Source organism: Pseudonaja textilis, chromosome 3, assembly GCF_049901715.1.
Source record: "Pseudonaja textilis isolate UNSWEBS1 chromosome 3, rPseTex1.2, whole genome shotgun sequence".
Lineage (NCBI taxonomy): Eukaryota > Metazoa > Chordata > Lepidosauria > Squamata > Elapidae > Pseudonaja > Pseudonaja textilis.
In genome coordinates this window covers 130,039,027-130,060,639 of record NC_141992.1, presented here as the reverse complement: position 1 = coordinate 130,060,639, position 21,613 = coordinate 130,039,027, and the positions used below count along the sequence as shown (strand labels likewise).

At 38.9% G+C, this 21,613-nt stretch overlaps 1 protein-coding gene across 3 annotated transcripts in view; it reads left to right on the top strand.

Annotated features, from left to right (window-relative positions):
* The window catches only part of BCL2 (BCL2 apoptosis regulator), a 167,307-nt gene that overhangs the window by 2,718 nt on the left and 142,976 nt on the right, over positions 1 to 21,613 (top strand). The window lies entirely within an intron of this gene.

The window sequence follows — 21,613 nt, the reverse complement described above, 5'->3', positions numbered from 1 at the left end:
ACAAAGATGGAATTCTGGAAAATATAGGTATTTCGCAATACTTCAACTATTTATGAACTTTTCCTAAGTTTGGAGTCCTTATTAAGAATCACCTTAAGCATTTAAGCTGATATAAAACAGCTTATACAAGAAATTTGGAAATATGTCTGGGATAGCAAAGATACAACAAACATTTTCATTTATTTTTAGTATGATGTTATTTGACAAATATTCAGGTGCCTTTCCTTTAATTAGTCGCTTGATTGTTTATTGTGATAGTTTTTAGAATATTTTAATTCTCCATTGTGGGAAGAGAGCTGTGTTTGTCTATGGTGTCTAAACACTATGAGTCTAATAGTACTTTTTTTAGTGCGATAAAATGCTACTTGATTTACTTTAGAAGTATGTGGATTCAGAAAAGAACAATTTTGTTGAAAATAATGGTACCTTTTCCCACCTGTTACAATATAAACTAAATATTTTTGTACAGATAAATATTGTCTTGTTAACTATGACATTTTATCATCTTGGATTTTCATATTAAGCTGATAGGTTTTAGTTAGATTCAGTGCACAAGTAGAAAGTCTGCATGATAAAATGAATTATATTATAATCAAAGTAGAATTAGAAACATGGGCAGAAGAGGAGTACAAAGGTGATTTTACTTGGATTTTATAATCAACCCATTTCCTCCTCAAAAAATTTAGGGAATCCTAAAAAGAATAGCAATGTTGAATTAAGAGTATATGTCATTTTTCTCTTCTTGTTTTTCTCTTGTTATGAAAGAAATTGGGATGTTTGAAGAAATTAGAAGACAAGTTATAAACCAATAGAGAACAAAAATACCAAAGACATATTTATTGAGTCAATTGGGTCTAGAAAGTGAAGCCTTTATATTGCTCAAATCAATCATATCCTCATCACATGCTATAAAATAGAATAACTGTCCATTTTGAAATTCCTTGGGTTGTCATTTTGAATCAACATAGTATCTTTTTCATTATCTGTATTTATACAAGGAATATAACATGACAGGACTAGCAGCCTAATCCTATACCTAGTGTTGCCTGCATTGTTTAGGAGAGAATAAATAGATACTTACCTATAAGCAGATGCATGTCATGTACTTTTAGTTGGAAAACCCAGTGCAAATATTAGATATAGTATTTGAATTTCAAGAGCTTGCATACATACAGAACCTAAAAACAGAGCCATACGGTACTTTAAAGAACTTAACAAAAGTAAGCTGAGAGTTAAGAAACATCAAACCAAATCTAAATATCCTTATTGCTCAACAAAAGGCAAGGAGAGAAACAAGACAATGTAAATCCTCTTGAAAGACCATTCTTGTGGTAGAAGATTCTACTGCAGAAGACTCTCTTACCCATGTTCTGACCAGTTTAACATCTCATAGTCATTTGCTAATGAATAACTAATCTATAGGGGTTTTTTTTCTAGTCACTCCTTCAAGATTTCCATATTCCTGGACATGAGTTGAAAATATATAGAGCTGGGTGTCATTCTCATGTGATGAGACAAACTATCGTATTACCTCTTAGAATGGTTTTGAAGTCCAAATCTGAGTTAGAGTGCCTCAGCTGTATCAGAAAATAGTGAACTTGCTTCAGAGCAATTCTTCAAAGTTCTAATCTAGCTAAGTGCCTTAGAAGGAGACCTGATCAACAGTATTGAATATCATCAAAAGGGCCAGCATAATCAACAAAGTATAGCAATAGCACTTAGACTTACATACCGCTTCATAGTGTTTTACAGCTTTCTCTAAGCAGTTTACAGTGTTAGCATTTTGCCCCCAACACTCTGGGTTCTCATTTTACCGATCTCAGAAGGATGGAAGGCTGAGTCAACCTTGAGCACTTAGGATCAAACACCTGGAAGTCAGCAGAATTAGTCCGCAGTACTGTATTTTAACCACAGCTGCGCCACCACAACTCATCATTTTTTCCTATACATTTTTTTTCTAAATTAGAAAGAAATAGATAGTTGGACAGTTACTATTACCTTTAGATCTTCCTGAAAAATGCAAAATGTGACTAATTATTTTCCAAAATAATTTAACATAAGCTTTAACTGCACTTTTTTTTATTAAAGGTGAGAAAGGTCTCCTTCAAGAATCATCCACAATGTCCACTAACACAGTCAAGTAATCTTTGGCAACTTCATTAATTTGCTTATATCTTAGATTTATTTTTCACCTTTGCTCTTGAAGTTCAAGATAGAGTACATGGTACGCCCACCTCCAATTTCCCCCCCCCTACATCAGCCTGGGACCAGATTAGACCAAGACTGGCCCAAGGTCATCCAACGAATATTCATGTCTGATAGTAGATTTGAATTTGGGCTTTCCTAGTTCTAACCCAACACTATACCACACATTAACAGCCAGGTAGAGGAAATCCAAGCAAGTTGGTCACCCCAGCCAATTTAACCACATTTCTAAAGCAGCAAAAATTCTATTATCATTTATTAAAAGTGCACAATCAAGTATCCTCTCAAAATTTATCCTTTACTTGGAAACTTAAATTTGTGAAAGCAAGAGCCATGTAACTTTCAAAGTATAACACAAACAATTGACATTGAGCTGCTGAAGATTCACCTATAGTCTATGCAGGGTTCAGAATGCTAGAAGTGGTTCACTTAGCCAGATGACATTGTGCTGAAGCAGTAGGTTGAGAGAAAAATAAATCTTTTGCTTCTTCTACTGCTATGGCATAAGCTTCAACAAGAGCTTATTCCTGTGTGTCAAATATAGCCTTAATCTTTACCAGTGCACTTCTAATTGTATCCCCAACTCTTTCATTTTCTTCACCATCTGTCAGAAATAAATAATTGTTTGGAGTGACTGTGTTTAACTATTTAGACAGTCTATCTAATAATTGTGCAATGATGCCATGTTTCGCATGTCATCATTTTAACAGCACTATTACAGATCCTGTGCTAAAATACCATTTTCAGGTTGACACATTGACACATTTATATCTTAGTCATCAAATGCTTTGCAATGGCCATATCATGAATTTGATGGCCATATCATGAAAGATAGGGGAATATTATTAACACATGTGATATGTTATATTATTAACACATGTATTATATTTCAGAATTGCCTTCCTTTAAACTAAATTAACAGAATTTCTATACCTGGCATGTCTTATCTTTAACTTTGGAAATACTTGTTCTCCTAGAGAACAGCTTTTCTTCTACCCCAAAACTAGCTACTATCACCAGATGAAACAAAAACACATAACTTGCTTTCTGGGTGGCACAAGAGAACCCAAATTATTTGTATGCCAATTTAAAATACCACAGTATTAATTTTGCAAAAAGCCATTAGTAGCAGTAGAAACTGAGTATTAACTGTCTTGCTTTAAAGCTGGTAATAAGTAGGTTTTCCTGCATTGAGTAAAATAAATGTTTTCCAGTTGTATCATTTGATGCTAATTGGTAGTGTCTGTGATTTCCCCCTTTCGTCCACTCCCTCTTCTAGAGAATTACTCTTTCTAGAAGTGATGAAGGCTGATCAGCCATTTATACATTAGAAATTTGACTTTGGTAGATACGGAGTATGATTAACATCGAGTTTATATTTTTCTTGGAAGAGTCATCGTTTGACAAGTCAAGTGTGGAGATACTAGATAGATTGCATATTAGGAATGCTTGGTTACAGCCTAGCATATGGCTCTTTTTTGTAGGGTTCAGATGTGCCAAAAAGATTACATTTTAGATTTTGCATTAGCAGCTCATCAGAGAAATCTTGTTTTTGCTTCCATTACATAGCCCTTTAAATGTTTTTTAACTGGAGGATGTTCATCTAATAATACACACTGGAGCTGTATTTTGGAAAGTCTTAGAGTGCTCTTCCTGGCTGTGCTGAGTACAAGGGACTAATTGCTCATTAAACATTTATCGAATAACAGTATTAATTGGTTCTTTTTATGAGTTTACCATATCTGCTATTTTCAATGTCCATGTGCATGTCTATATGTATGGAGTCAAAATGCATCACTTATACACAAGAGGGAGGTATTGGCAGAGTTCAAGGAATGTGAAGGCTGATAGAATTAAAGAAGTCATTAGGAAAAATAATTCTCTTCTGCGATAATTATTATCATTATGAGGAGAGGGGAAAAAAGAACAAAAAAGTGCTTGTTCACCATAGAATTCTGATGGTTTGTTGACATAAAACAGAGAAAATCGGAAGGGATAGGGAATAGGGATGGGGAGATGCCAGAATCTCAACCAAGAAACACTTCACACTTCAACAGTTTCTTGCTTTTGTCTATACAAATATATAATAGTGATTTCAGTTCTCAGCGAACTGTTCCTGATGTAACAAGAGTGAAAAAATCTATACTCCAGAGCAGTGTATCTCAACCCTGGGACTTTAAAACGTGTGGACTTCAACTCTCAGAATTCTCCAGCCAGCATAGGAGTTGAAGTCCACATGTGTCAAAGGTCCCAGGGTTGAGGGAAGTATGAGGAATCCTGAAGTATCCTGAAATTTTTCAAAGAAGAGAAAAATTTCAAAAGGAATACATGCCAAAAAAACTTCCTGTAGAAAAAAATTAAGTGAGTTTCCACAATATGGTCATTAATTATTTGGAGGTGGAGTGGAATAGAAAGAAATCGAAAAAAAAAATAAATAGAAAGAATGAAATACACCCTGTGCACAATTATTAGGCAAGTGAGTATTTTGACCATATCATCATTTTTAATGCATTTTTCCACCTCCAAGCTGTATAAACTTGCATGCTGAGTTGGCATAAGCATATCAGATGATGTGTATTTGTGTAATGAGGGAGGGAGGGTGTGGTGTAAAGAGATCAAGGTGTGCATAATTATTAGGCAGCTTCTTTTCCTCAGGCAAAATGGGCTAAAAATGAGATTTAACTGACTTTGAAAAGTCAAACATTGTAAAAAGTCTTTCAGAGGGATGCAGCACTCTTGAAATTGCTAAGATATTGGGGCACAATCACAGAACCATCAAACTTTTGTTGCAAATAGTCAACAGGGTCTCAAGAAACGTGTTGAGAAAAAAGACGCACATTAACTGCCAAAGATTTGAGAAGAATCGAACATGAAGCTACCAGGAATCCATTATCCTCCAGTGCTGTCATATTCCAGAACTGCAACCTACCTGGAGTGCTCAGAAGAACAAGGTATTCAGTGCTGAGAGGCATGGCCAAAGTAAGAAAGGCTGAAACCTGACTACCACTGAACAAGATCTGAAGATAGATTTTTCAAAGGTTTTATGGATTGATGAGGTGAGAGTGACTCTTGATGGACCACATGGATGGGAGTGGGGTACTGGTATGGGCTGGTATTATTAAAGATGAACTAGTTGGACATTTTTGGGTTGAAGATGGACTCAAAATCAACTCCCAAGCCTCCTGCCAGTTTTTAGAAGACATTGTATTCAAGTAGCGGTACAGGAAAAAGTCTGCATCTTTCAAGGCCACCATGATTTTTATGCAGGACAATGCTCCATCGCATCTTCAAAATACTCCACTGTGTGGCTAGCCAGTAAAGGCTTTAAAAAGGAAAGAATAATGACATGCCCCCATTCCTCACCAGACCTAAACCCTATTAAGAACCCGTTGATTCTTCTTAAATGGGAGATTTATGGTGAAAGAAAACAGTACATCTTTCTGAACAGTGTCTGGGAGACTGTGGTTGCTGCTGCACAAAAAGTTGATCGTCAACAGATCAAGAAACTGACAAACTCCATGAACGGAAGGCTTATGACTGTTACTGAAAAGAAGGGTGGCTATATTGGTCACTGATTTTTTTTTAAGCTGTCAGAAATGTTTATTTGTAAACTTTGAGTTGTTTGTTTATTCTCACTTTAACAGATGAAAATAAATGAGTGAGATGGGAAAATTTTCATTTTTCATTTAGTCGCATAATAATTATGCACACTAATAGTTGCCCAATAATTGTGCACACATAGATATTCTCCTAAGAAAAACTCACTTTTACTTTTTAAAATATTCAGGGCCCCCTCGGCCCATGCAGGCTGCTCCAGAGGATAGCCAGCTGAGAAGCGGAGCCACCTGATTTAAAGAGGAAGGCTTTTTTGGAGGCTTTTTTTTTTCCTGTGGTGAGAAAGAATTTCCCTTGCATGGCTGCCTTTGGAAATAAAGTATCCAAAGGCAGGAGAAGCCATTGTTGCATCCTTCTTCAGCCAAAGACTGAGTAGAACTGGGGAGGAGTAACCCAGAGTGGGCGGAGCTAGGCTAATAAGCCTTTTACACAGACTCAGTCCTTAGCAGCTGAAGAGGAGTAACACCCATCCTGACCTGTTGCAGCCTTACAAAGGAAAAGTGGAAGCACTGCATTCTACAGCTTTTGTTGCAGGTCCTTTACACTTAGGAGAACTTAGCAAGAGCTTTATTAAAAGCATTCTGTGATGCTGAACAGAGTAAATAAGATCCCTAGGTCTTCCAACAGCTGCTGAAATCCTCAAAAGAAAATAAATCTTTAAGGTTATTTTTAAATAATCTTTAATCTTTACGATTACTTGATGTAGATGTGCCTTTTCATCTTGTTTTGGGACTCTCCTTCAGTTTGTGCTCACAGTTTTAAGTAATATTTTGTTTCTTCGTGCCTCTGGTAAGTGGCACTTGTTGTGTTGTACGTGTTCAACTGGCTGTGAATTTCTTTGAAAACATGGTTTTTAATTTGTTTTTTGCTTTTCTGTTTGTTTTTTTCCTGGAAGACTGTTGAAGGGGAGACCAGATATGTTTGATGAATTCAGGCTTATCAAGACAGTATTTAAACTAGCATGCCTTTCACCTGGTTTAAACAAAAACTATTTTTGAGCTGCGAAAGTTATACAGTATTAGTGATTCCCCATTGATAATCAGTTTGGCCAAATTAGAATTAGAATTCTTTATTGGCCAAGTGTGATTGGACACACAAGGAATTTGTCTTGGTGCAGATGCTCTCAGTATACATAAAAGAAATGATACATTCATCAAGAGTCAAGAATCATCAGGTACAACACTTAATAATAGTCATAGGGTATTTTATATATTTACCTATTTCTCTCTTCACATATATCTGGGGGTGCCCAGATACCAGAAGCTAATTGGTTAATTTGTGGTTGTAATCTCAAATTATTAGAAACAGATTGTATCTTTATCTCTTTCCCTAAATCCTTCTGAATCCATTATGTAACTTGTTGGGTCTTATGTAACAGAGGATGAGAAGCATCTTTAAAACAAGGAAAAATTTTGAAATATTTACTTGTTTCTATATTTAGAACTTTAAACTGCAGATTTGATTGTCCGCAACGTAGTATTTTGACTCTGTTGATAAAATAATATTTATGCATATACACACACATACATACCAAAATGCTGTTCCCTTTCAAAGTACGCAACATTATGCAAAGTGAAGAAAAAGTGTATGCTGTGGTAAGCAAAATAAATTAAAGGCAGAAGATAAAAGTACAAGGAAAGGAAATCTAAACCTAGTTTACTCCCAACATTATTCACTACAGCTGTCTATACTTTTCTATCCTTGCAATCCAGTCTTACTTCTATCATGTCCATTGACTAATTCATATGTAGTCTTCTATTTTTAAAATATCCCCAATCAATACACTTCTAATGACTTTTTTTAAAAAAAAACTTTAGTTTTATATTCAATATACAGTGAAGAGTTATAAAAGCAGAAAATGCCTTTATTTAATTGTTTAAATTGTTTTACTCCTAGCTCATTGTGGCACTGATCTGTATGCATAAAATTTATTCCCAAGCATGCTGTTCTTACCCCATTCATCAATCATCTTTCAGCTCAATAATAGCACAACCATGTCCATGTCCATAATTCAACTCCTATTATTTTTGCATTCACACATGTCCCTTTCTTTTGCTCTTAGGGACCAATAATATTACCACATTCACATTTTAACATTTTGATAATTACGTCATCTTTATTTTCTTCACTATCTATTCGTTCTTATTGTTCTTCAAAGTCTCACCACATTTATGGCTTCCTTTTCATTATTTTTTGTTGGATTATGTCTTCCATGTCCATTCAAACCTATAAAATATTTCTTTCAACATTCATCCATTTTATTTTCTTCCCAAATACTTCTGCTACTTTTATTTTTAAATCTGTTCACTCTTGTATAGTTTGCTTGTGTAAAGTCTACTGCTTTTCACCAATTTAAAAAACAATTTTATTTACATCAAAATTGTTCTATAGAAATCATGTGCCTTCTCATATGATTTTTATATGGTATTGCAAGCATCTTTTTCATATTTTGTTACTATTATTCCCCATGCCTATTTTGGTAATATAATATTTCTTTATTTCAGAGAGCTTCTGCATCATTTTTCCTTATTTAATTTATATTCATTTTGCTGGAAGATTAAGATACCTTCTAATACATTTTCATAAAAGACTTAAGCTTCCTCTTCCTGTAGTTGATTTAGCTTTTTCCATCCATGTCCTTTTTTATCCAAGTTCCATTCTTTACTTCGGTTCCCATTCTTCGGTTCCAATTCTTTCATTATTTGCCACATATCAGTCATTTGTTTATGATCTTACTATAAATATACATATTCTTTATATGAAGAAACTGGGTTTTGTAGTAAATTTGAATTGAGTGGACATCACAACATTTTTCCAGCGTGTGATATGATACTACAAGTAAGAACCCATGAATTGATTTGCAAAATTATAGGCTGAAATGAAAATGTTTTCCAGCAGTTAAACTTCAAGGGTCATATACTCAATATGGTAGAAACCATGGCACATCCTTGGTGTCAGTTGGTCCTTTAGCCCATAAACAGTGGACATAATATTTAAATAAACTTCTGTCTCCTTTTCTACTGTTAGAATTAACTCTTGTATACTTATAATCGGGTGGGACTCAAATTTTTGACAACTGGTTCTGTGGGTGTGGCTTAGGTGGTAGGTGTGGCTTGGTGGTCATTTGACTGGGTGGACATGGCTTAGTGGTCATGTTATTGGCTGGGTGTAGCCAACTCAATATCACTCACATTGAGGCACGCATCTCCATGGCTGGCCTCTCATGACTGTGCGGATGCAGCAACAGTCATAAGTGTGAAAAATGGTCATAAGTCACTTTTTTCAGTGCCATTGTAACTTTGAATGGTCACTCCACACAAGCAAAGTACCAGCAAAGGAGGGGGGGGGGGAAATTCCAGAGAAGTTCCTGAGGCAGGAAGTCTAGTCCTGCCAAGTATGTAATAAGGGTTAATGGAGAGGCAGTTTCTGTAAGCAACACCAGAATGTTTCCTTCCTGCCTTCCTTACAGGATTAGGCCAGTAATTTCTTCTAACAACCGGTTCTCTGAACTGCTTAGAATGTTAGCAACCTGTTCTAGCAAATAGGTGTGAACTGGTAGAATCCCACCCCTGCTTATAATATGCTCTCTTCTACAGTTATAAAACAGTTGGCTGTTTACTCTGTGAACTTTTAAGATAAAAAGCTATTCATAATTTTAAAATTGTATAAGAAAGCAGAGAGACCAAATGTCCCCTGTGTTCTAATAATTCAGTTCTAGTGACTAATACTAGTGAATGTGTTCAGGTAGGAGAAGTGTTTATTATTGAAAAATCTTGTATCACCCAGGATTTTTGGGTTTTTGATTTCCTGCAGGAATCTCTCCCAATCTGCTGTTCTTCTCATGCCCTTTAAAGAACTAGGGTTATGTTCCATTTCTGTTTTTTTTTCTCAATACCAAGCTTCTATTAAAATTCCACTTAACACAAATTTGTAAATATTTGGCAACCTCCTTTCCATACACCTTCAATATCCATAGCTTGTAGAATATTGAGTGGTATTGATGTTAGGGTGAAGAGAACAGATTCTAGAAATCTACAGAGTGTGAAAGATACAACAATACAAATCCCCTTTTCTGCCCTAGGACTCTGAAAAATCTATGAAAAATTTTAATCTCCTTGAGAAGAACTGCAGGGTCCTCCTGCTCATGAAGAATATAAACATCGAATTTTAATATCACACATGAATCTCTGTAATTTATCCAGTTAAGTCCTGGATGAATAAATTTTGGTTGTTTATGATTCTTGCCTTACGCCAAATCAGACTGTTCGCTTATCTAGTATTGTCATGTCAATTCTGGCAGTGGTTAAGAACAGGAATTTTAGTCCTACCTGAGAATACCAGAGACTTAAACTTAGGATTTTTTTTTTTTTGTAGTCAGAAAGAACCATGCTTTAACAACGCTGCAGTTTTACAATCACAAGGCATTGTGATTTGTATGTGTTTGTTAAAGAGAGTGGGAGTACAAAACTCTGTTGAAAAAATGATTTTAGAGTCATATGCTTACCCTGCTGACTTTATGTTTGGCTTGTTTTTACATGCTTTTATTCTGCTATTGCTAAATTGCAGTTCTCTTTTGTTCCAGTTGACTGCTTGCCTAATGTGCTTTCCAACTCTCTGTTGTGCTTTCTAGTCATGACGCAGTTCCAGTCTCCTAAATGTCAATGGTCAGAGAATACCATAAGAAATTGCAGCTGCATGCACCATCCATTTTCCCCCTTCTCTCTCCCCCCACCCACCCCTGTGTTCAATTTTAGCTTGATAATCACATGCACATACAGAGACATTGTGCATTGGCCCACTCTGTTTCAACATTTTTATCTTAGTGTCTCTCTGGACCTGAAGTTCAGCCATCCCACGATTCAGTTGAATGCATTTTTAATCATGACAGCAAATAGAGGTGTCTTTGTTGTTTCAGAGATGAACTGTGTGGAGTTTTAAAGCCTTACTGAGATTCTGTAATTGCACCTTTCTCATTCACCTAGTAATTTTCAGCTTATTAAATACGATGGGAACTTTTTAGTGGGCTTTGGATGATCTGTGGAATTTAAATATTAGACTTGTAAGTCATAATTTCCATCCAGATAAGAATGGAGTAAATAAAAGATAACTTTGCAAGTGTTTGCATACACAGTGATGGTGTAATACTAGCTCATAGAAAAGAAGAATCATATTTGAGAAAACATATTTTGGGAAGAATAAAGAAAGGTGTGGATGGAAGCTTGTGCTGCAAATGGTTGCAAAGAACATTATTAATAGTGAGATTAAATTGCCTTATTTGACAACACAATAAATATTTCTTATTAGAGAAAGAGATAGGGCTAGTCACTCTCAGCTTGTTGTAAGCTATTATTCAAGAAACAGTTGTACTCAGATAAATAATTCAATCATACCAAATGGCAGAGGGGCTTGGTTATTATGTATGGAGCCTTGAGCAGCCATAAGATTTCATTTTCTGGCCAAGAATTTAATTCCTAAATGACCAATCAGTTATTCAACTTGAGTGATAAACTCCTTCTTTTGATGTTTGTGGTCTACTATACATCTCTCTTCTTTCCCACACAAACTGGAAAATAGGGTTTATGCATCATTTATAATCTTCATGCAGCAAATGCTGGTTCTGCAGCACTGTGACCAAACAGTATTATGAGAACTGAGTTGAGCTTTTTGGTAACACAGATACTGTTTTTCAGAGCCATTTTAGCACTGTGTTTTTCATTCTGTGTCTAGCAAAATGATAGACTGAGTTTTTCAGCATGGTAAGTCTTTTCTTCCGAAGCTGAATATCATCTATGAATATTTGGCATATTCAAATGTTGATGATGAGTTGTTAGGAGTTTTACCATGCTCTATTTTTTGACTTCATTAATAATCTAAAAAATGGTTTTTGAAAATGGCATTGCTTGACAATTTTTTTTAAATGCCCTGCAAATTCATTTTTCCTTCCAAATGAGTACTGGTTTAGCAGTATTGTTGAAGTAATACTATGATTAGCATTATAGATCCATTCTATTTTTACTTTAATCATACTCATTTGGAGGTGTGCTAGATAAATCATTTTTTCTAGGAATATAGAAAAGTGCTGCTTAGACTGTGTCAAAACTATTCATTCCACCCACCCACCCCAGTTGTATTGGATTCTTGAAGACTTCTTGGAAAAGTTTCTGCAATTTCTTGGCAAGGTTTTTCAAAAGAGGTTTGCCATTGTCTCCTTACTAGAGCTGGCAGAAAGTGGCTAGCCCAAGATACCCCAGATGGCTTTGTACCTAAGGTGGAACGAGAACAGACTGTCTCCTAGTTTCTAGCCTCATTCAAACTCATTACCTGACTCTCAATAGCTCCAGACCCAAGATATTGAACCTAGGGTCATTATAAATATAAGCCATGTACGCTAAACACTGTACTAAATGATTTTTAAATTTGAGTGATTTGTATAATACTTCCACAACAAATAACAAGCTGAAATTAAACATATTAATAGGGACAATCTATGCATAGGCTTATATTTCCCATTTAAGCTAGTTAAGTAATTCATCCATTAAGGCTGGTGGGACAAGTTAAATAATTCAGCCAGCTTATTTTTTTTTAAATTAAAAAAACCCGCAACCTTATTAGAAAGATTTGAGGGTAGGTAATATATATATGTATGTGTATAATAAGCCAGTAGATTCAAATGTGAAGCAGTGCCAGGTGATTTTTTATTTTGGAAATATCTGTTTTGACTATTATGTGTTATTATTCATTTGGGGCTGCTACTATATTAATTAAACATTGAAACTCACTATGACAGATTACTGAATTCAGAGAGACAAATTATACTGGTTTCAATTCAATTAAATCAACTTACATTTAAAAGATTGTGGGAATGTCAATGTTACAATACTAAAAAGAATTCAAGCCAATTTCACTATTTTAACTCCCAAAGAAGCAAAAACTTAAGTTAGATGAAGAACAAGTAACTGATTATCTGCATATTTCAATAGCTATCTAAAGTTTAAACCAATTTTTAAATGCAAAGACAGTGGTTCATATTCAGATCGTATTATTTGATTGATACCTGTGAAACAGTAAGTATTTTATACATGGAATCATAATCTTCTTTCTTTTTACTTAATTTGAAATAAAATTGAAATGCTATTTTAATGATAATGAGAATTTTAGAAAAAAAGATGGCTTTAGAACATCTCTCCTGGACTTAGTGGGAACTAGTATCATTGCCTCATTTAACTTATTTATAGGATTGAAATTTTTGATTTCCACTGAGGAAAGCCAGAAAAATAACTATAATAACAAGGTATTTTTTTCAAATTTAACAGGACATAGACTTGGAAGGGACTTTGAAAGCCTTTGAGTCAAACTTCCTGGCTATTTCAAGAATCCTCACACCATTAAGGACAAATGGCTGTCCAATTTTTGATTGAAAACCTCCAGTGATGGAGCATTCACAGGTTCAACAGGCAGGTGTTCTATCGCTTAATAGGTCTCACAATCAGGAAATTCCTCCTTATTCCAAGTTTGGCTCATACAAATATTGTCTGTGGAGATTCTCAGTCATCCAGGTTATAGTTGTCTTAAAGGTGCTTTTTTAAAGGCAACTGGACTATTTTTTTCCCTTGAGGAAGAAGATGACTTTCACTTCTCCAGCATGCCTTTGGGATAATCCACATATATGGGTTGAATCTGCCTTTCTGCCCAGAGACTGAGTCATCAGTCTTTGCCACACCTCTTCCTCTCGGGGCAGGAAGCCCCTTAGCCCCAGTCACGATCAGTCTTGGCCCTATAGAGACGTGGCAAAGGTTGGCTCCAACAGTTTCAGCAGAAAGCAGCAGTTTAAAGTGTGGATTCTCCCAAAGGTTTGCAAAAACTCCCTCAAAGTATCCAAATCATCGTAAATAGGCAGGCAGCAATTGGAACTTCTGGATGCTCCATTTTCTGCATCCCCCCTGAACTATCAACTGGTGGGCTTGGTTACCAGAGGGAGATAGGGAGCAGGGATTTATCCTTCCTACTGAGGAAATCCAAACTCAGAGATTTCCTTTTGATTGCATGCTTCCTTATCCTGCAGTTTTGAGATCAGAGACAGGACTGGAACACCTGAGGCTACTTTTACTCTAGCTGCAACTGGGATGCGCTCAGCAGATAGGGTGGCCCCTGAATTATCAGAGGATCTTAAGGCCCTTATTGCTCAGGCCATTTCTCATGGGGTAGCCTCCTCCCTGAGGGGAAGGAGCCATTCTTCTTCCCCAAAATCTGATCCTCAGCCATTGCAGCCAGTGCAATACCAGGCCTCCATGGTTTTTTCCAGGCACCAGAAGGAGGCTTCTCCAGCCCACTCCATCAGAAGCAGGGCATCTGGGAGGAAGGAGGAAATTCGGGGGGAGCAGGGGTTCTCATCAGATGAAGACCTGTCACCTGATCCACCCCCATTCACAGGTCTGTTTAGCTCAGGACTGTTTAAATCCCTCTTCCACAAGGCTAAGACCACTGCCCAAATTGATCCTCTGCCCATTATACCAACTGCTTCACCTGATACTCAGGAGCCCATCAGCAGGGTTTTTCTGAACCTACAATTCTCCAACAGGAGATTCCTTGTTCCAAGTTATTCTTGGACACAGTTCAGAGACAATGGGCACAGCCTGAATCCTTCCCCACTCCAGGGGGCAATCATAATTTTTTTTTTCAGTATGGCTCCTCTCCTCTCCAAATCACTTCAGCTTCCCCCTCTGGATGAAACGTTGGTGTCCTTGGTTTCTCCCTCTGCAATATCAGTTGACATAGCAGAGGCCCTTAAGACAGAAGGCAAAAAGGTGAAACAGAATTTCCACAGAACACACCAGGCCAATGCCTGGGCAGTTAAAGCAGCTGCAGCCACCTCCTTTTTCACTAAGACATCCCTTCTCTGGCTTTACCAATTACAGGCTAGGATTCCCCCTGAGCAAATCAGAATGCATCAGGACATCAACAAACTGGTGGCGGCTGCTGAATTTGCAGCTGACTCCTCCCTGCATGCAGCCCGATTCTCCTCCAGCGCCCTGGCCTCCAACTTCACTTCTCGTCATCTGCTGTGCCTACGACAATGGCAAGCAGATGCTAGAACCAAATGGAAAGTGGCCTCTGCCTCCACACGAGAATAAAGACAAGAGAAATGTGTTCTCCTCTCTTACCAGGAGGGCTGATAGGAGGGCTTCTCCCTACACCCATAGACAGCCATTTCGCTCCTCAGACTCAGCCAGGAATTCTCGTAATTCCAAAGGTCCTACCAGCCCAAGCCAGATCGATTTGCAGATAGATTGGGATTTCAAGATAACAAACAACAGTTTTAATCTAAAGGGTTGTTTTGTGGCACAGGAGGTTGTCCCTACCATCGATCCAAATTACTGCCAGACCCTTCCTCCCATTGGCGGCCATCTGGCTCTATCTGCAGACCAATGGGAGACCCTCACATCCGATTCTTGGGTCCTGAAAATAGTGTGATTCGGTCTCGCTCTGGATTTTCTGTTCACTTCTTCGAGGACCTTTACCTATTGCCCAACCTCCAAGAACCACGTAAGGAGAAAGCTCATGAACACGGTGGTCCAGCATTGGCTGGACATCCAGGCCATCAAGCCGATACCAGAGGACCAGAGGGAGCACAGGTTTTATTCCATTCTATTTGTAGTTCCCAAGTCTTCCGGGGGGGTGGGGGGGTGCAGAGTGATCCTGGATCTCAAAAAGCTCAATGCTCATTTAGAATACAAGAGATTCAAGATGCAATTTCTGCAGTCCATCTTGGAGAGTGTAAGGGGCAGCGATCTAATGTCCATCGATCTGACAGGCCTACCTCCACGCCCCCATCTACCCCTCCCATCAGAGGTTTCTCAGGTTCTATTATGCGGGGGGCCATTATCAATACAAGGCCTAGCCATTTGGACTGTCATTGGCCCCCAGGACCTTCACAAAAGTGCTGGCAGCACTGGCCATGCACCTTAGAACAATTCTGGTGCTATCTGATGACATCCTAATCCAGTCCGCTCCAGCCAACAAACCAAATCAGACTTGACTTACACAATTCAAGTTCTACAGGACCACGGATTTTCAATCAATTTCCAGAAAAGCCAGCTAATACCTTCCACCTGCCTCCTTCATCTGAATGTGGTGATAGACACAAATCTATGTGAAGTATGTTTATCCCAGGAGCGTCAGGACAGCATCAAGTCCTTGGTGGCACAGGTCACAGCAGAGCAAGCAGCTCCCTTAGTGGTGCTTTCCCAGCTTCTGGGGAAATTAATCTTGTGCATAGTCATAGTACCATGGACCCGATTGCACACCAGGCCTCTCCAATGGTTTCTCCTACCATTTCAGAGGGCAGGCACCAGCACCTCTAACGTCAAGGTCCGACTCCAGTTGGATATCCTCAGATCCCTCAGGTGGTGGGTTTCCCCAGCAATCACCAAGGGATTCCTATTCAAAGAACCCAATCGCATAACGGTCACTTCAGATGCAAGTCTGTTGGGGAGGGCATCTACAGTCACAGCTTGCACAGAGTCAATGGTCCACAGTGGCCCTTCAATACAACATAACCTGGTTAGAACTGAGAGCCATTCACTTAACTCTCAAACACTTCCAAAGACAGTGACCAGCCAACATGTACTGATCCTTACAGACAATGTGGCGGCCAATGCACACATCAATCATCAGGGAGGGATCCATCCCAGATCCCTCATGTCTGAAATGCAGCAACTGGGAACCTGTGCAGAGGCTCACCTATTGTCAATCAAGGCATATCCCGGGGATAGCAAATGTCCCAGCAGATTACCTAAGCAGAACCAGGGTGGACAACTCCAAGTGGCGTCTCCATCCAGATCCATTCCAGGACATAGCTCAGAGATTCAGGAGGCCAGTCGACCTCTTTGCCTCTCCAACGAACACTCAATTTCCCCAATTCTACTTTAGATTTCCTTCGCCAGGCACAGAAGGGGTAAATGCCCTTCGCAGCTGCTGGTCCATGGGTCTCCTTTACACATTCCCTCCTCTTCCCCTCATACCTGGGGTGATAAGGAAAATACTTCTAGAACAGGCAGAAATCCTCCTCATCACTCCTCACTGGCCCAGACGGTCATGGTATGCGGATCGAGTGAGCCTGTCAGTGTCCCGCCCTTGGAGGATCCCTCAGGGCAGGATATCTCTCAGCCAGGGGGTCTTGGAACACCTGGAGCCTCAGTGGCTCCAATTGACTGTCTGGCACTTGAGGAGAGGATCCTGAGGAGGGAAACTTTTCCAGAAATGTCATCAAAACAATACAAGCCTCCAGAAGGCCTTCTACAAACAGAATATATGACTCTACCTGGAAAGTGTTCCATCAATGGTGCACCAAGAAGGGCACGGACCTGACTACAAACAGGACTTGACAAAGGTTTCTCTCCTAGTATGCTACGCAGGCAGGTAGCAGCCCTATCCACCATGTTGCACTACGGGAAGAGGAATTCCTTAGTTCATCATCTGGTCATCCGCTTCTTCCTCAAAAGAGCTATCAATCTTAAACCTCCAACAGTCCACAGATATCCTTTTTGGAACCTGTCTACAATATTACAAGCCTTTAATCAGGACCCGTTTGAACCTCTTCAATCTATATGCCTGCAGTTCTTAACACTCAAAGTTGCCTTCTTAGTGGCCATCACATTGGCACGGCATATATCAGAATTGGCAGCTCTTTCTATCAGGGAAGACCTCTGTACCTTCCACGACAACAGGGTTGTCTGTGTCTCATCTCCTCTTTCATCCCAAAGGTAAATTCTCATTTCCACAGGGCTCAGGAAGTCGTTCTTCCCGACTTTTGCCCTGCTCCTTCACATGACAGAGAGCACAGATGTACAAATTGGATGTTTGGAGGGCTCTTCACAGGAACATCAAATGTTCATCAACGTATCATAAAACTGAGGCCCTGTTCGTTTCATTTCAGCCATCTTCAATGGGCACTAAGGTCTCCTCTTCAACTATAAGCCGCTGGATCAGGGCTTGAATAGCCAAGGCCTATGAGACCCAGGCTCTTCCAACACCCAGATGGGTAACAGCTCACTTGACCAGAAGCACAGGTACCACAGCTGCCTGGGCAACCCAGGCCTCACTTGAGGAAATCTGCAAGCCATGGTCCTCCCCATGTCCATTCCTAAAGCCCTACAGACTGGACAATACTCCTCAGCTGAGGCAGCCTTTGGAAGAAGAGTGCTACAGCGAGTGTATACAGACGGGAGTGCACAGGACCAGACTTCTTCCCACTGATAGGGACTGCCAGCTTTGGTACGTCCCATATGTGTGGATTATCCCAAACGCATGCTGGAGAATAGGCATTGGCTTACCTGAACACAGTTTCTCAACATGCCTTGGATAATCCACTCCCACCCTGGCAACTTTCTGGTCTAGTGTCTAGTTGGGAGGCAGAGCCAACAACACAGGAAGATCACCAAATGGCCGCACCTTCAACATGACGGGCTAGGGGGCTTCCTGCCCTGACAGGAAGAGATATGGCAAAGATTGATGATTCAGTCTCTGGGCAGAAAGGCAGATTCAACCTATATGTGTGGATTAACCCAAGGTATGCTAAGAAAGTGCATTCTGGTAAGCCAACACCTATTCTCATCCAAAAAGCTTAATTGGTTCTGGGAGGATGGTGGCAGCGATGGAAGGGGCAGGGGGGAGTTGGAAGGATCATATTTCTTTGCAGTCATCTGGTTGTTAGCACTCTCCCTGAGAGCTCTTAAGGCCACTTGGAGGTTTATCTGTGCCCTCAGGGTCACATGAATCAGAATGCAAATGGGAGTGGAATCTTCTTGGAAGTGTTGAAAAGATTGCATTGTAGACAAGAGCTAGGAGGATAGGAGAGCAAATCCATCCGGGCAAGATTCTGCAGTCCATCTGCATTTGAAAGACAAAGACCACTTTTTCAAAGACAGCAAAGTCCACATTCTGGATAGAGACGACCATCGATTTGAAAGAGTGTAAAAGAGGCCATTTTTGTTAACACTGAGCAGCCCTCTCTCAACAGAGGGGGAGGGATAAGACACCACCTATCTCCTTTCTACAATCTAGTCCTTTAGGCAGTTCCAATAAGATTTGGCCCCATTTGTACTCTTGAGAGCACACATAAATCCCCAGGTTTCCTCAAGAGCTCTCAGGAGGGTGCTAATGACCAGATGACTGCAAAGAAATATGATCCTCCCAACTCCCCCTCGCCCAAATTCCTGTCAGAACTAATCCTTCTATTGCCCCACCACCATCCCAGAACCGATGAAGCTTCTTGGATGAGAAGCAAAACATCATCTTCTCAAGGGAAACAACAGTCCAGTTGCCTTTTGAAAAAGGACCTTTGGGATTTCTACCTATTGGTTCTAGTTTACCCTTAGGTGCTGAAGAGAATAAATATGTTCTCTCTTCCCTATGAATCCCTTCTTGTATAAGAAGACTGCTAACGTGTCTTCCCTTAGACTTATCTTCTTTAAGTTAAACATACTAAGTTCCTTTAACTCAAGGGCCTTCAAACTTGACAGTTTTAATATTTGTGGACTTCAACTCCCAGAATTCCTGAGCTAACATGACTAGAGGAGGAATTCTGGGAGTTGAAGTCCACAAATATTAAAACTGTCAAGTTTGAAGACCCCTGCTTTAACTGTAAGATTTAGCCTTCAAGCTCCTTATCATCTCTGTTGTTCTTCTATGTCCTTTTTCCAGTTCCTCAGCATTCTTTTTGTATTGTGATACAAAGAACCGTGTTAGGCAACTGAAACAAGATTATTAAACAAAATAAAATCTTGATCTACCAGATCTCTGTATAAAGAACCAGTGTCCTACACATATCACAGTGCAACAGATGTAAAAGATGCAAATTGGAGCAAATGATGTTATTTTTATTATTTGCATGATGGCATCATAAACATAGCTTCATGAATAATAGATACCGCTCTCCTAGTTAGTCCAGTAAAACAGCTATTCACTATAACATATTCTGAGAAACAGATAAATATACTGTAGGTAGGGATGATATATTCCAGACAGAATTATCTTTCCCAAGTCAGAAGATACTAGACGCAATAGATTACTGAAGGCTGAATGCACTTCTGGATGAGTTATTACCTCTTGTTTTGGGGGGGGGGGTGAAGACATGGCCTACCATCCACTTGTTACAGGAGCTGTGAAGTTTAACCAATAAGTAGATAAAATGGAAAAAAAAAGAATAATGTCATATTTCTGCAGCAGGTTCATATATAAAAATCTTTCTGTTGCTTTCTTTATAACAAGCAATATTGCATGTTTTTGTAGTCCCCCTAGTACAGTATTGAAGCATTCTGTTCTCCTATTGTGCTAAATTATTGTAATATTTTCTGTTGCACAATTAGATATCTGAATTGTTCTTGCTACTTGATGCAGGAACAGAACTGCTTCTTGGTGACAGGAGGAAGCTAGGGAATCGGAAAGAGCACAAGCTTTTCTTCAACACTTGAATCACTCCTCTAATGGGATGGCAATGAAATAAATATTATTCTGTGGTACAAAGGGTACAACTTCTGTTGGTTTGACGGTCACAGCAGGTTTTGTGTGGCATGTGTATTCCAAATCAGATGGGACCAAGGCTACTTTGGAAAGATTACTGCATTGGTTTTAAGATACCTATTTCATTCTCTAAGCCAGAGGTCTCCAAACTTGGCAAGTTTAAGACTTGTGGATTTTGACTCCCAGAATTCTCCAGCCAGCTAAGCTATGCTGGCTGGAGAATTCTGGGAGTCGAAGTCCACAAGTCTTAAACTTGCCAAGTTTGGGGAACCCTGCTCTAAGCAAAGCTATGACAACTCTCCTCATGTCACATTTTTTGCATCTTTGAAATAGACAACCTTTCTTTCTTCTGGTTGATACATACTGCAGATATCAGGTACTTTTGGAAAGGCGCAAAATCAGTTTTATATTTCCTTTTGTTGTCAATACAAATTAACCATGGTCCTTGATGGGGGCAATTTCTCCAATCTGAACTTGCTCCAAAAATGACTCAGTGTTTGAGTCTGAGATACATAGAAATAGTCAGGTCCAACACATTGTCTGCATCTGAGTGAAATTAGGAAAAAAATTTAACGCTTCTCCCATAATTTAGCATGGGAAAACACAAATAAGTATAATATTCTTGCTATTAGTCAAAAATAGAATTACATATACAGTTTATGGAAATGCTAGTTTTTATACATTGCTGTCCTTTGGAGAAGACTAGATTTCTTGTAACTGGAATTTTATGGAAGTCTAAAATTGGAACTGTAAAGGTTGAAGCCATTTTTTCCTAGTATGGCAATATAAAAACCTGTTTTGAATTACCCTACTCTGCTTCATTATCTAAATCAAATGTGATCCATAATCTTTGGAGCAATTGTGCTTAGTATAATAAATGTTATCCATTAGAGGGAAAATGGCAGTCTTAGATGGGTTAAAAGAGAAATCCAAAGAGTCAAATGGAATGAACTCAGGAAAAAAATGTTTCTGAACTTTTGAAATCCAAATCAAACCCTTGTCAAATATCATTTGATAGGGAAATGTCAAATATCATTTGATAGGGAAGGCAGGCTCACAATGTATAAAGTCTGTTTCCCCCCCACCCCCCCCATTTTGGAATGGCAATGACTTGGAACAAAAGCATTAAAGGGAGATTAGGATTAGCAATGGGGAGAACGCATTTCATACTGGTATAGCTTTCTGCTGACTCAGCAATAGAGTAGGAAGCATATCAGCTCAACAGTGAGGAAATGGCACTGTGATTATCGGGAGGGTATTTCTGTAGACCTGA